Raw genomic sequence first — 16277 nt, forward strand, 5'->3', positions numbered from 1 at the left:
TCCAGAACTGTGCCCTGGCTGGTCAATTGTGTACCTGACATTTGAGGGTGCAGGAACCCACCCTTGGAGCCACTTGTGAATGAATGGCAGGAAACCCTATGAAATGATCCCTTTTCCTCCTCCTCCTCCTATGCCACATCCTCCTCCATCATCGCCAGATGCGTTTTTTCAAGCAGGCATAGAAGTGGGATAGTAACGCTGAGAACGGCGTTATCGGCACTGGCCATGTTGGTGGAGTAATCAAAAATGTTCAACAAGGAACACAGGTCTCGCATGGAGGCAGTAGTGTTGATCACGAATATTCGAATTTCGAATTTTTATCACGAATATAGGTACTTCGAAAATTCGCGAATATTTCGAATATACTGTAGTTATATATATTCGTAATTTTGAATATTCGAATATTTTTTAGATTATTTTTTTATTTTTTATTTTTTTATCAGTACACATGATCCCTCACTGCTTCTAGCTTGTGGGCCAACAAGAAGGCTGCAATATACTTGACTTTAGGAGTAGTAGTGTTTGCGAATTTTGCTCTATATTCATTTTTTTCGAATATTCGCTATATTGCTATATATTCTTGTTTTAGAATATTACGAATATTCGAAAAAACGAAGTTATAGCACTATAGCGAATATTCAAAAAAAAACGAATATAGAGCAATTTAGCTAATATAGTGCTATAATCTTCTTTGTCTAATAGTTGTAATTTTTTTCTCATCTGAAGTTCAGATTGGAAAAAAATTACAAATATAAAAAAAATTATTATAGCACTATATTAGCTAAATTGCTCTATATTCGTTTTTTTTCGAATATCCGCTATATTGCTATATATTCTTGTTTTAGAATATTACGAATATTCAAAAAACGAAGTTATAGCAATATAGAGAACATTCGAAAAAAATCGAATATAGAGCAATTTAACTAATATAGTGCTATAATCTTCTTTGTCTAAGTTGAAAAATTTGCAATAAAAATTTGAATCCGAAAATTCGAATTACGAAAATTTGCATATTACACAATCATTACCTTTCTGATTTTTCGAGTAAAAAAAAAACGAGAATTTTCGAATTTGCGAATATTCGATGAATATTCGACAAAATATTCGCGAAATATCGCGAATTCGAATATGACCCCTGCCGCTCATCACTAGGAGGCAGTCATTGGTGGTGAGGTGGTGCTGTTCAGCAGAGCGACTCACCCGTGCGTGCTGCAGCTAAAACTCCACTATCGCCTGCTGCTGCTCGCACAGTCTGGCCAGCATGTGCAAGGTGGAGTTCCACCTTGTGGGCACGTCGCATATGAGGCGGTGAGCGGGAAGACCGAAGTTACGCTGCAGCGCTGACAGGTGAGCTGCAGCAGGGTGAGAACACCGAAAGCGCTTACAGGCGGCCCGCACTTTCTGCAGCAGCTCTGACATATCGGGGTAATTTTTAAGAAACCTCTGCACTACCAAATTCCGCACATGCGCCAGGCAAGGAATGGGCATCAAACTGGCTTTGCCCAGAGCTGCTACAAGATTTCGTCCATTATCGCACACCACCAGGCCGGGCTTGAGGCTCACTGGCACCAACCACTCATCGGTCTGTTGCTCCATGCCTGTCCACAGCTCCTTCGTGGTGTGGGGTTTCTCCCCCAAACAGATACGTTTTAAAACTGTCTGCTGTCGTTTACCCCTGGCTGTGCTGAAGTTGATGGTGAAGGTGTTACACTGACTGGCTGAGGAGGCAGTAGAGGATAAGGAAGCGGAGTAGGAGGAGGAAGCAACAGGAAGCAAAGAGAAGCACCCTGTAATCCTCGGTGGTGGAAGGACATGTGCCAAACTGCTATCCATCTCAGGCCTAGCCGCCACTGCATTTACCCAGTGTGCTGTTAGGGAGATATAACGTCCCTGACCGTGCTTTCTGGTCCACGTATCGGTAGTTAGGTGGACCTTGCCACAGTTGGCGTTGCGCAGTGCACACCTGATTTTGTCCCCTACTTGGTTGTGCAGGGAAGGGATGGCCCACCTGGAAAAGTAGTGGCGGTTGGGCACGACGTACTGTGGACAGCCACTGCCATAAGGCTTTTAAAACTCTCTGTTTCCACCAGACAGAATGACATCATTTCAAAGGCCAGTAATTTTGAAATGCTGACATTCAGGGCCAGGGATCGCGGTTGGGTAGGGGGAAAATTCCTCTTCCGCTCCAGTGTTTGGGAGATGGAGAGTTGAACACTTCCGTGGGACATTGTGGGAGTGCCACTGTCACTCCAGAGGTGGATGAAGAGGCCGAGACTGCAGCAGAAGAGAAAGAAGAAGGAGCCAGAGACCTTTCTTGGTTTTTGAGGTGTCTACTCCACTGCAGCTCGTGCTTTGCACTTAGATGCCTGGTCATGCAAGTTGTGCTCAGGTTTAGAACATTTATGCCTTGCTTCAGGCTCTGATTGCACAGCGTGCAAACCACTCTTGTCTTGTCGTCAGCACATTGTCTGAAGAACTTCCACGCCAGGGAACTCCTTGGAGCTAGCTTTGGTGTGCTCGGTCCCTTGCTGCGTTTGGCAGTAGCAGGCGTACTGTCTTGCGGACGGCAGCTTCGCTTTTGCAGCGTGCTCCCTCTTCTGCTGCCCTGGTGGCTCTGTGCGACCACCGCCTCTTCCTCCGAACTACACAGGTCACTCGCATGACCTTGATTCCATGTGAGGTTGAGGATCTTATCGTCCTCCACATCATCTTCCACCCAGTCTTCACCCCTGCCCTCCTTGTCGGTCTGCACAATGCAGAAAGCCACAGCAGTTGGCACCTGTGTTTCGTCATCATCCGAGACGTGCTGCGGTGGTCCTCCCATGTACTCATCTTGAAACATAAGTGGTTGGGCATCGGTGCACTCAATCTCTTCCACTTCTGGTGCAGGGCTATGTGGATGGCCCTGGGAAACCCTGCTAGCAGAGTCATCAAAAAGCAGAAGAGACTGCTGCATGACTTGGGGCTCAGACTGCTTTGCTGATTTGCAAGGGGGTGAGATGATAGACTGAGGGACATTGGCTGCAGGTGCCAACTCTGATCTTTCAGCAGGAGACTGGCTGGGAGACAATGTGAAGGAACTGGAGCACTGTCAGCAACCCAATCTACTATCGCCTGTACTTGATCTGGCCTCACCATTCGTAGAGCCGTATTAGGCACGACCAAATACCGCTGAAGGTTCTGTCGCCTACTCACACCTGAGGAAGGTGTTTTCCACTTGTGCGTGTAGCTGGCACAGATCGACTACGTCCTCTACCTGCAACATGACCTCCACCAGCAGCACCACGAACGGGGCCACGTCCCTTATTTGATGCTCTCCTCAAATTTAGGATCTTGTCCAAAATGTGTTTTTTTTTGTAATAGCAGAATATAACAGCAGTATCTAACGCCTGTATTTCACACTGACAGATTAAGCAAAGGCCGCAAATAGAGAGTAGAGACAGTTGAGTTGATTTCAGCGGTCTGTCATTTAGTGAAGTGGATTTATGATCTGGGCACGATCCAGCCTCGGGGATTAAATGTGGAATTTGATTTGAAACCCTGTCTGACTAGCTAGCAAAATATGTCCCTGTACTTCAAAACAAAACATACTACTCTCAGCGTACCTGATCGGTGTATCTGAACTGTGATTGGTGGGTGTAAAACCATGTGACTGACTATCTGTCAGATCACGCGGTAGAGCGCTTTTATGAATGGGTTTATGGTAGTAGAACATACCGAGCGGTGGCTATTAGTCCATGATAATGTATTCAGTTCTAGAGAAAGGATGTGCAATTTAATTTGAAACCTCTTGAGTGACGAATATTCCCCTATTCTTTGCAGTTAGAAATAAAGGCTTTAGATATACTGATTTATCGGAACTATGACTGGTGGATAAAGATCATGTGACATGTTGCGTGGTGGAGTGATTTTATGAATGGAATTATACTAGTTTTAGATAAGGATGGAAATATATTGAGTGAAAACTGAGAATATGACAATTTTATTGTTTGTATAGATAATGTATGTTGGTTTTAATGTGAATTTGAGCAGCACATTGATAGAGTGTAATGAAGGAGGAGATTGGGGTGGATACTTAAGCACAAGTGTGGATGATTGAGACCTATGCCCCTGACGAAGCTTGAGGCGAAACCCGGGTCGGGCGTGCACAAGGCTGCTGTGTTTTATCTTTGACTTGTCTATACTGTTATGGAAATTTGTGAGTATAATAAATACCTGTTTATCCATACATTGGAGACGGTGCTTCACTATTAGAGCAAACTCCTTGTAGGATTACCACTGGGAAGGAGGACTATGACGTGCTCATAACTATAGCCCTTGTTTGAAGTGTCTGCATACCACCATGCGCCTGTGAGTATAGTATCGGGAGTGCATACAGCTAACAGCAGCAGTACTTCACTATCAGTGATTTTTTAAATTATTTTTTTATGAATTCTTTATTTTCCAATTTTCAATTAAGAAAGACAGAGTAACATGACATGTACAGGAATAGCCATGAAGAGTTTGCATCCATTGTCATATAGTGATAGTCATAATGATCAAATCATAAACAGACATGGATTATTGTTATTGCTATTGTTGTTCAGTTCCCTCTAAAATGGGAGGCACTATAAGGCTGGGTTCAGACCTGAGCGTTCGGGATGGAGCGCTCTGTATGCGCGATTGTATGCGCGTTTACAGACGCGGCTCCGGAACAAGCGAACGCCCATTGTCGCGCGTTCCCGCTGAAGTCTATGTACGGGAACGCGCGACAAGACGCCCCAAAGAAGCTCCTGTACTTCTTGGGGCGTCGGGCGTTTTACAGCGCGATCGTACGCGCTGTAAAACGCTCAGGTGAGAACCCTTCCCATAGGGAAACATTGGTTCTTGCCTGTTGAGCGTTTTGAACCCAGCCTAAGAGAGAGAGATTCAGCGGATCTGACTTTCTCCCCAAGAAATCAGTGTTGAGCTCATGGAGGGAAACAGAAATAAGAGGTAAGAAAGAAAGTATGAGGAGGAGAAAGAATAAAGAGAAGAAAAGGTCAAGGGGAAGCAGGGATGGAAGGGGGGGGGGGGAATACATCGATAGATGATGCTTTTTTCCAATTGCTAGTGTATCTATCAACCAGGGGTCACCTCTGCCAGAGATCTCCAAGGGCTCCACAAATTCAGGAACTTATCATGAGTCCTGTTAATCCACCCAGACATCTCTTCGAACCGACAAATTTGGTTGACCTTAGCTTTCCATTCTGGTATGGAAGGAGGATTTGTGTCTAGCCAATGTAGGGGAATTACCATTTTGACTGCTGCTAGAAGGTGCGATACTAGATTCCGCTTGGATGGGGCATAATCGGGTGTGGGGAGGGCCAGGACCACCATCTCTAGTTTAAGCTTGAAATCTGGGGTTGTAAATTTCTGGATTAACGCTTCCATTTCTCTCCAATAGGACTTTATCCGGGGGCAGTCCTACCAAATATGTGACAAAGAAACTATTCCCTCTCCACACCTCCAGCAATCTCTTGTAGCAGACAGACCTCTCTTGAAGAGAAAGTCAGGGGTTCTGTACCATCTTGTTAGTATTTTGAAATGGTTCTCCTGTAGACGAGTACAGGTAGAGAATCCATGTGAGTTTGCTAGCACCTTTTTGAATTCTGCATCATCTAGAACTTTGTTCAATTCCATTTCCCAATCCTTGAGATACAGAGGTTTCAGAGGTTCACCCAAGCCTCCCACCAATGGATAGAGCTTCGCCACTTTCCTAGAAACAGGGAGTGGTGAGGAGATCAATGGAGGGAGTACTGCTCTTTCAACTCTTCGCACACAGCTCTGATATGGGGTTTCATGAGAAAAAACCCAGGCGAGTCAACAATTGTACGCGGGAGCTTTCCAAGGATGGATAGCTCCACATCAGGAGTAACTTCACTAATTCTAGTCGATGCTAGGTAGGACCACAACTGCGGTTTATCCAGGTTGGTTCGATTTAGGAGGTCCGTAAGAAGGCTTACTGGCATCAGGGGAGATGGGATAGGTGCCAAAGTTTTGCACATGTCTCTCCATACCTCTCCAAGTCCTCTAAGCATAGGATCTATAGTCATATCTCTGTGTATGTGTTTATCCGGAAGCCATAGGTGTTTCTGGAAATGTTGGCCTGCACTATGTCTATAGATAGCGTGTACGTCTGGTTGTCTTTTAGGGTCCACCAATTCCAGCCATCTATTAAGTTGTATCGCTCTATAATAACTAGAAACGTCAGGCACTCCTAGACCCCCCTGCTCCTTACATCTAACCAGAATTCCGTGAGAAATACGAGGCTTCCTACCATTCCATAGGAATCTAGAGAACATACCCCGTACACTCGAGAGAAAGGATTTAGGGAGGCATATTGGAACTAATTGCATAATGTATAAGATTTTGGGCATCGCATAGGCTTTTAAGATGTTTTTCTGTCCCATCCAGGAGAGATAGGGAAGACTATAGGTTTGAAGCAAACGTTGTATCTCCCCTAAAAGGGGGGTGTAATTGTGCAGGTATAAGTCGTTGGTGTCTTTGGGGATTTGGATCCCCAGGTATTTAATTGGCCCTTTAGTCCAATGGAATGGAAGATGAGCGCTTAAGGAGGCTACTTTAGATACTGATAAAGAGATATTTAAGAGTTTGTATTTGGCGTGATTTACCTTAAAGTCTGAGAGTGAACTATATGTATCTATTCTGTTCACCAAGGGGCCTAGCCCTCTTTCAGGATCTTTTACTAAGAACAATAAGTCATCTGCAAATGCAGTGAATTTTAATTCTCTGGCCGTATTTAACTCCCGAAATGTCCGGTGATTGTCTGACTAACTGTAAGAGTGTTTCCACTACTAAAATGAATAGCGAGGGGGACAGGGCGCATCCATGCCTAGTCCCATTTGTGATGTCGAAAGTCGACGAGAGCGTGCCATTGACTTTCAATCTGGCATGAGGATTTCGGTAGAGAGTAAGGATTGCCTGTATAAAGGCGTCTGGAAATGCAAAGCGTTGTAGAGTAAATTTCATAAACATCCAATTGACCCTATCGAACGCCTTTTCGGCGTCAATGCTGAGTAAGGCTAGAGGGAAGCCTTTTTTATGAGCCATGTGTATGGCGTGAAATATTCTGTGAGTATTGTCTTTCCCCTCACGACCCTGGACGAAACCTGATTGCTCAGGTCCTATTAGAGTTGGCAAGAACTTGCTCAATCTGCATGCTAAGACCTAAGGCTTAGCAGGCATCGATCTAACTTTCAGGTAGGAATGTGTTAAGTATATTAATCATAACATGTATTATCAAGTAAGCATACATTCCTGACATAAACTTTCAGATAGAAAGGTGTTGAATGCATTACACTAAAACATATCGGTATCTGAGAATCACAGATGTAAACCTTCAGGGAAGGATAAGGCCTAGTAAGCAAATATCTGGCCTCTCAGGTAGAAATGTGTTGGATACATTAACCAAAAATGTGTTATTGTAAAGACATCACAGATACAGCTTCAGGCAGAAAAATGCTGATAGCATTGAGCGGAGACGCACTAGTGCCTGAATATCACATATATGAACCTTCATGTATGAAGGCGCTGAGTACATATAAACGGTAACATATTGGTGTTTAAACACTACATATATGTACCCTCAGTAAGGTGTTGAGTACTTTGAACAGAAACATATTGTTATCTAAGCATCGCACTAACAAACTGTTAGATAGGAAAGTGCTGAGTATATTAATCATAGATTCGTTGTAACTTGAACATTAACAAGGTGCAAGGTGCACCGGAAAACTGATTGAGAGATAATGGTGATCCTGGGCCCCTAGGATGTATGATGACTCAGCTTCAAGTCACCAAATATGTAGGAAGAAGATGGCTAGGTCAGCCCAAGGTGTTATACATGTAATAATGCAAGGACTGTCCCAGTGAAAGTATCCCCATCAGGGCCCTCCTATGTCCTCAATAATACTGAACCAGATTACAGCGCGGTATGTCCTCATGTTGGAGGGTCTGCGGCTCCCATCAGGTGTTTAGTTGCTTTGCTTGGCACCCCCAGGCAAACTAGGTGCAGAACAGCGTGACACCCCCGGGCCCTGCACATGTTGTATGCTGAAGTGGCACAGTGAATTGTCCCTGCAGTGGAGGCTGAGGACACAGTGGAGGATGAGGAAGCAGAGGTGGATATTGTCGCTGGACCAATGGCGTGGCAATGTGGAGGCGGAAGCAGCGTCACCTGCCAAGTTGCTGGTGTGGCTGTGCAGGAACCACATGCACCCAGTGGGCCGTAAAGGACATGTATTGTCCATGACCGTAGTTACAGTTCCACACATCGGCGCTGCCTTGGACTTTGGCAGACACCGACAGGCTGAAGGACTGGCCCACCTTCTGTTCTACATGTCTGTGCAGGGCTGGTACTGCCTTTTTGGGAAAGAAATGATGGCTTGGAACTCACCACCTTGGTTTGGCACAAGCTATTAGTCCACTTGGAAAGGGAGGGACTGCAGCACCAGCAACTTGGCCAGGAGCACATTCAGCTTCTGCGCCATTGGATGAGTGCACACTAGTGTTGATAGAGCACCATAGTACTCGGGTGCTCAGGGGCTCGGGCCACACACATCAGGACTGTGTATTCATTCTTACAATGGTGCCAGCCTTTGCAGCTATGATCCATTACAAATGGGGCATGCTTGAAAGAATAGGCTACATGTGCTAAGCAGGTGATAGCTCGCACAAGTGATTTCCAGGTGGAAAACCTGATGAAACGGTGGCTACCGAGCTGATTGATCAAATTTACAGTAAATAGAACAGATACCTGTTGGAGGATTTCTTTATCAGAATCTGCATCTAACAGCTCATATGATTCACAGGCAGAAGAATGTTCTGAGTTGTATAGAAAAGCAGGACCCATGAGCCAAACTGTGTCCTTAAGATGACTGGCAGCAACTGACCTGGTTGCTAAGTCAGCTGGGTTATGGTCAGTAGGTACAAAGTGCCATTGTTTTGGGAAAGTGGACCTCCTGATTCTTAACACTCGGTTGTTAAAGTAAATGTAAAAACGCCTAGTTTGGTTGTAAATGTAGTCCAGGACCAATTTACTGTCTGTATAAAACTCGGTGTCTCGAATCTCTAGGTTTATCTCTGATATAATTAATTCAGCTAGTTCAACGGCTAGTACAGCGGTACAGAGTTCTAGCCTGGGTATTGTATGTTCGAGAAGTGGTGCGAGTTTCGCTTTGCCCATGCCAAACCCTGTGTGGCATTGACCTTTGTTGTCTACAGTTTTAAGATAAGCTACAGCGGCAATTGCTTTGACGGACTTGTCAGAGAATACATAAAGTCTTTGTGTTTTTACTTCTGTGGACGGCACAGGAGCGTAAGAACGTTGAACATGGAGGCTAGATAAAGTCTTTAGGGAGTTTCTCCACTCTATCCATATGTTACTTTTTTCAGGGGAAAGTGGGTGATCCCAATCCAATGTCTCCTGAGTTAAGTCTCTAAGTAGTGTTTTACCCTGGATTGTAACGGGGGCCGTAAATCCTAAGGGATCATAAAGACTGTTTATGGCAGACAGGACACCTCTATGGGTAAAGGGCTTCTCTTCCTGGCTGACTTGGAAGGTAAACGTATCTGATTTTAGATCCCAGAGGAGACCAAGGCTACGTTGTATATAGAAGGGAGTCAGTGCCTAAGTCTAAACTCTGCAGGTCATTTGAGTGGTCTTGAGAGGGAAATGCTTTTATCAGTTGCTTACTATTGGAGGCTATTTTGTGGAGTCTCAGGTTCGAGCATGCAAGCATTTCTTGAGCTCTCTTAAGGAGACTTATTGCATCCTCATCATTGGGTAGTGATTTTAGACAGTCGTCTACATAAAAGTCTCTTTCTGCGAATTGTCTGACGTCTGACCCATATTCTATTTCGCCTTCCTGAGCAGTGTCTGAGACCAAAAGTTGCAACTGTAGGGGAGGGACTGTTACCAAAGATATGTACCCGCATGTGGTACTCCGCAATATCTTTTGTGGGGTCATTGTCAATAAACCAAATAAATCTTAAAAAGTTTCTGTGTTCTTATTTAGCAAGAAAGCAATGAAACATCTGCTGAATGTCGGCCATGAAGGCAACAGAGTCTTTGCGAAAATGAAGCAGTACTCCTAGTTGTTAAGATCTAAACCTGAGAGCAGGATGTCGTTTAAGAAGACGCCTTCATATTTTGCACTAGAGTCAAACACTACTCTAATTTGACCTTGTTTCTTTGGGTGGTAAACCCCGAATATAGGTAAATACCAACATTCGTCCGAGTTTTTAAGGGTGGGAGCCACATCAGCATGACCGTTCTGAAATATTTTCCTCATGATAGCAAAGAAGTAATCTTTCATTTCTGGTTTCTTGTGGAAGCTACAGTGCTGCCCATATTTATTCATACCCCTGGCAAATTTTGACTTAAAGTTACTTTTATTCAACCAGCAAGTAATAAGGCACACAAAAGCTTGTTTGGCCTTTGCAAAAGCTCATCTGGACAAAGAAGAAGACTTCTGGTCTTCTGTGTTATGGTCAGAGGAAACAAAAATTTTATTGTTTGGTCACAATGATGTTTCCTTCATTTGGCGTATAAAAGGAGAAGCCTTCAACCCAAAGAACACCATCCCCACTGTCAAACATGGTGGTGGGAACCTAATGCTTTGGGGGGGGGGGGGTTCAGACAATGGACCAGGGAACCTAATCACAGTAAACAGCATCATGAAAAAAGAGCAATACATGAGGATTCTCAATGACAACATCAGGCAGTCTGCAGAGAAACTTGGCCTTGGGCACCATTGGACATTTCAGCATGACAATGACCCAAAACACACAGCAAAAGTGGTGAAGAAATGGTTAACAGACAACAACATTAAGGTTTTGGAGTGGCCCAGCCACAGTCCAGACTTGAATCCAATTGAGAATCTGTGGAGGGAGCTAAAGATCAGGGTGATGGCAAGAAGACCCTCCAACCTGAAAGATTTGGAGCTCATTGCTAAAGATGAATGGGCAAAAATACCTGTGGAGACATGCAAAAAGCTGGTCTGCAATTATAGGAAGCGTTTGATTGCTGTAATAGCCAATAAAGGCTTTTCTATTGATTATTGAGAAGGGTATGAATAATTTTGGACTGGACACTTTTTGCTCAAATGTAAATAAAAGCAGAGAAATGTTAGTTTTTTTCCACAATAAAACGCTGGCGGCAGGGCAGGCCAGCACCTCCAAGGCGCAGAGCACCAATTCGTGCCACGTGTCCAGCTTGGACACCCACTAGTTGTAAGGCACTGGGGTATCATTGAGGACGTTGACACGGTCTGCTATGTACTCCTTCACCATCTTCCAAATTTTTTCCCTCCTTGTGACACTAGGCATCAGGGTGATGGTGCTGGTGGGGTGTCATTAAACTGTCCCAGGCTTTGTAGAGTGTTGCCCTGCCTCTGTTGGAAATGCTATGTGTTCCCCTTGTCTCCCCTCCTCGGTTGGCCAAGTAACTATGAACTCTGCCACCAGCGTTGTCAGATGGAAATTTTTGTAGCAATTTTTCAACAAGGATCTTCTGGTATTGCACCATTTTTGCTCGTCCTCTCCTCCAGAGGAATGAGAGATGAGAAGTTATTTTTGTAGCGGGGGTCGAGAAGGGAGAACAACCAGTAATTTGTGTTGTTAAAATGCGTATAACGTGCGGGTTGCTGGAAAGGAAGCCTAACATGAAGTCAGCCATGTGTGCCAGAGTACAAACAGGCAATACTTCCTTGTCGTCATCAGGAGGATCACTCTCAATCTCCTCATCCTCTTCCTTCTCTTCTGCCCACCCACTCTGAACAGATGGAATTAAACTTCCATGGGTATTACCCTCTGTAGCGGAGGCAACCGTCTCCTGCTCCTCATCCTCCTCATCCTCCTCATCATCATCCAATTTTCGCTGAGTAGACGAACTGAGGGTGGTCTGGCTATCACCCTGTGTAATGTCTTCACACATTTTCACCTCTTCCACATGCAAAGTGTCGTCCTTAAATGTGAGCAGCGAGCGTTTGAGTAGACACAGAAGTGGGATGGTTACGCTGATAATAGCGTTATCGCTGCTCACCATCTGTGTTTATTCCTCAAAGTTTCCAGCTATCGACTGATGACTGACTGGTGCTGCACGCTGATAATTCGAAGGTGGAAGTAGAGGAGGAGGCAGAGGAGGAGAAGTGGGGGTTGGAGCCACTAACGTAGGTGCTGGCGGAAGCCGTGATGGAATTAGGGCACGCAATACTTGGCGTCGGTAGCACCTGTGCCATCCCAGGGTACGACTTGCTCCCGGCCTCCACAGCCTTCACCCAGTGTGCCATCAGGGAAATGTAGCGTCCCTGGCCAAATGCACTTGTCCACGTGTCCGTGATTAAGTGGACCTTCCCAGTAACTGCGTTGGTCAAGGCACGTGTGATGTTACGGGACACATGTTGCTGTAAGGCGGGCATGGCACACCTTGAAAAATAGTGGCGGCTGGGGACTGCATAACACGGGACGGCCGCCGACATCAGGCTGCGGAAGGCTCAGTGTCCACAAGCCTAAATGGCAAAATTTCCAGGGCCAGTAATTTGAAAAGCTTTTAGTGCTATGGCCTGTGGGTGGCTGGGTATTTGCGCTTGCATTCAAATGCCTGGGGTAAGGACATTTGGACGCTGCGCTGGGACACAGAAGTGGATGTGGTCACTGATGGTGTTTGCGAAGGTTCAGGAGCAGGGTGGGAGGCATCTGGGCCTGCATGTTGGAAACGGGATTGGCCAGCATGTAACACCAGGGAAGAGGAGGCAGTGGTGTGACCCGCAGACACAGGTTGTGGACCCAGGTGTTCGGCCCACCTATTACAGTGCTTTGATACCATGTGGCGTATCATGCTGGTGGTGGTGAGGTTGCTAGTGTTCACGCCCCTGCTCATTTTTGTATGGCACAGATTGCAAATTACAACTCTTTGTCGTCTGCACTTTCCTTAAAAAAACGCCAGACTGCGGAACACCTACCCCTTTGTAAGGGAGATTTCCACAAGGAGGTTTTCCGTGGAACAGTTGTGGGCCTGTTTGCCGTGGCCTGCCTTCTCCTTTTTACCACCCTACTGCCTTTTCCAGCCTGTTGTGGTGCTGCAGATCCTTCCCCCTTTGTACTGCTGTCCTTGCTCGGCTTTTCACCTTTCCAGGTTTGGTCAGTGACTTCATCGTCCACCACCTCCTCTTCCACTTCCTCACTCTGCTCATCCTTCTGATTGTTGACCTAACCAAAACCTCAGTGATTGACAACTGTGTCTCATCCTCTTCCTCAACCTCTTGAGACAGTAATTGCTGTTGAGTTATTGGCAACTGTGTCTCATCATCATCCACCTCATTAAACAGTAATTGCTGTTACCCACTGTCATCTTCTTATGACTGTGGATGCTCAGGAGTTTGGGAATCAGGGCACAAGATCTGTCCCTCCTCAAGCATTCTTGGTGAGAGGGCAAAATCAAGGAATGGCGAGGAAAAGAGGTCCTCGGAATATCCGAGTGTGGGATCACTTGTTTGGCCAGACTCTCCATGGTGGGAGGAAGGAGTAACAAGACTGGACTTGGTGGAAGACAGGGTGGTGCTTAACTAGCTGGAAGCATTATCTGTTGCAATCCAACCGATCACCTGGTCGCACTGGTCTGACTTCAAGAGTGGTGTCCTGCGCCGCCCTTCGAACTGGGACATGAAGCTAGGTATCGTGGTACAGTTTCAACGCGCCCAGGGCCACGGCCTCTGCGTGCAGCATCACGGCCACTTCCCCGTTCCTTACTGCTCGCCTTCTTCATTTTAAATGTGATATATGCTTAAAAGTATGTCACACATACAGTAGCATATGATTTGTAAGTGTATACGCAAAAAAGTTTAAAAAGGTATTTGGGATGTGGAAACGTCACACAGGATATATTTCACAGATAATGTCAATGTTGTCACCAGCGGCTAATAAAAAATTACAGGGAATGTCACAGGTATTTGGGATGATGAAATGTTATACAGGAGAGGTACCACCGGTAATGTCACTGTAAAAAGTACACTGTATGTCACAAATAAATTTTTTAGGCGCACACTTTACACTGGAGATGTGGCACTGGTAATGTCAATGTCCGCAGCGGACACCATCTATTGAAAAAATACACTGGATGTCACAGATTTTTTGGGGATACACACATTTTACACTGGAGATGTGGTGCAGCTAATGTCACTGTCCGCAGCAGACACGTCTTTTAAAAAAGTACACTGGATGTCACAGATATTTTTTGGATGCGCAAACTTTACACTGGAGATGTGGCGCAGCTAATGTCACTGTCCGCAGCGGACACCATTTATTGAAAAAGTACACTGGATGTCACAGATATTTTTGGATGCGCACACTTTAGACTGGAGATGTGGCGCAGATAATGTCACTGTCCGCAGCGGACACCGTCTATGGAAAAAGTACACTGGATGTCACTGATATTTTAGGGATGCACACATTTTACACAGGAGATGTAGCACGAATAATTTAACTGTCCGCAGCGGACACCGTCTATTGAAAAAGGACACTGGATGTCACAGATATTTTAAGGATGCGCACACTTTATACTGAAGATGTGGCGCAGCTAATCTCACTGTCCACAGCGGACACCATCTATTGAAAAAGTACACTTAATGTCACAGATATTTTAGGGATGCGCAAACTTTACACTGGAGATGTGGCACTGGTAATGTCACTGTTGGTAGCGTACACCGTCTATTGAAAAAGTACACTGGATGTCACTGACATTTTAGGGATGCACACACTTTACACAGGAGATGTGGCACAGCTAATGTCACTGTCCACAGCGGACAACGTGCATTGTCAAAGTACACTGTATGTCACAGATATTTTTTGGATGCACACACTTTAAACTGGAGATGTGGCGCAGCTAAAGTCACTGTCCACAGCGGAAAACGTGTATTGAAAAAGTACACTGGATGTCACAGATATTTTTTAGATGTGCACACTTTATATAAGAGATGTGGCATGAATAATTTAACTATCCGTAGCGGACATCGTCTATTGAAAAAGTACACTGGATGTCACTGACATTTTAGGGATGCGCACACTTTTCACAAAGAGATGTGCTGCGAATAATTTAACTGTCCGCAGCGGACAACGTCTACCGAAAAAGTACACTGGATATAACTGATATTTTAGGGATGCGCACATTTTACACAGGAGATGTTGCCCGGATAATTTAACTGTCTGTAGCGGACACCGTCTTTGGAAAAAGGACACTGGATGTAACTGATATTTTAGGGATGCGCACATTTTACACAGGAGATGTAGCACGGATAATTTAATTGTCCGCAGCGGACACCGTCTATGGAAAAAGGACACTGGATGTCACTGATATTTTAGGGATGCTCACACTTTACACTGGAGATGTGGCACTGGTAATGTCACTGTCCGCAGCAGACACTGTCTATTGAAAAAGTACACTGGATGTCACTGATATTCTTTGGATGCACACACTTTACACTGGAGATGTGGCGCAGCTAATCTCACTGTCCACAACAGACACCGTCTATTGAAAAAGTACACTGGATGTCACAGATATTTTTGGGATGCACACACTTTACACTGGAGATGTGGCGCAGCTAATCTCACTGTCCGCAGCGGACACCGTCTATTGAAAAAGTACACTGGATGTCACAGATATTTTTTGGATGCGCATACTTTACAAAGGAGATGTGGCATGGATAATTTCGTAGCAGCCAAGAAACGTGTGGGGAGGAGACTCGAGCATTGCGCTCGAACTCATGCGGTACTCGGCCGAGTACCGCCATGTGCCGAGCATCGCAATGCTCAAGCCGAACAGGTGTTCGACCGAACATGCTCGATCATCACTAGTGCACGCATACTATTGTCTCTTGGCAATCACTTCGATGATTGATTGCTTACGGAATGAGTGATGAGGAGTAGGAGGAGCAGGAGCATCGGGACCAGCAATGATGGGAATGACAGACAGCTCCCTTCGGCTGAGGTGGTGGAGCCTTGACTGCTTGAAACCGGGTGCGTGCCACTGGGTGATGCACCGGTTGCTGCGGCAGGCTGGACCACCACATCTCAGCCACGGTTCTCCCAGTCGACTGTATGGCGACACTGTATGTGTTGACACAGGACCCTAGTGCCAACATTGGCACCCTGGCCACACTTAACCTTCTGCCCACAGATTCTACATATGGCCTCGTTCACCTCCTCCGGCTGCTTAAGAAAAAACTGCCACACCGCTGAGTAGG

This window comes from Bufo bufo, chromosome 1 (assembly GCF_905171765.1).
Source record: "Bufo bufo chromosome 1, aBufBuf1.1, whole genome shotgun sequence".
In the NCBI taxonomy this organism is placed as follows: domain Eukaryota; kingdom Metazoa; phylum Chordata; class Amphibia; order Anura; family Bufonidae; genus Bufo; species Bufo bufo.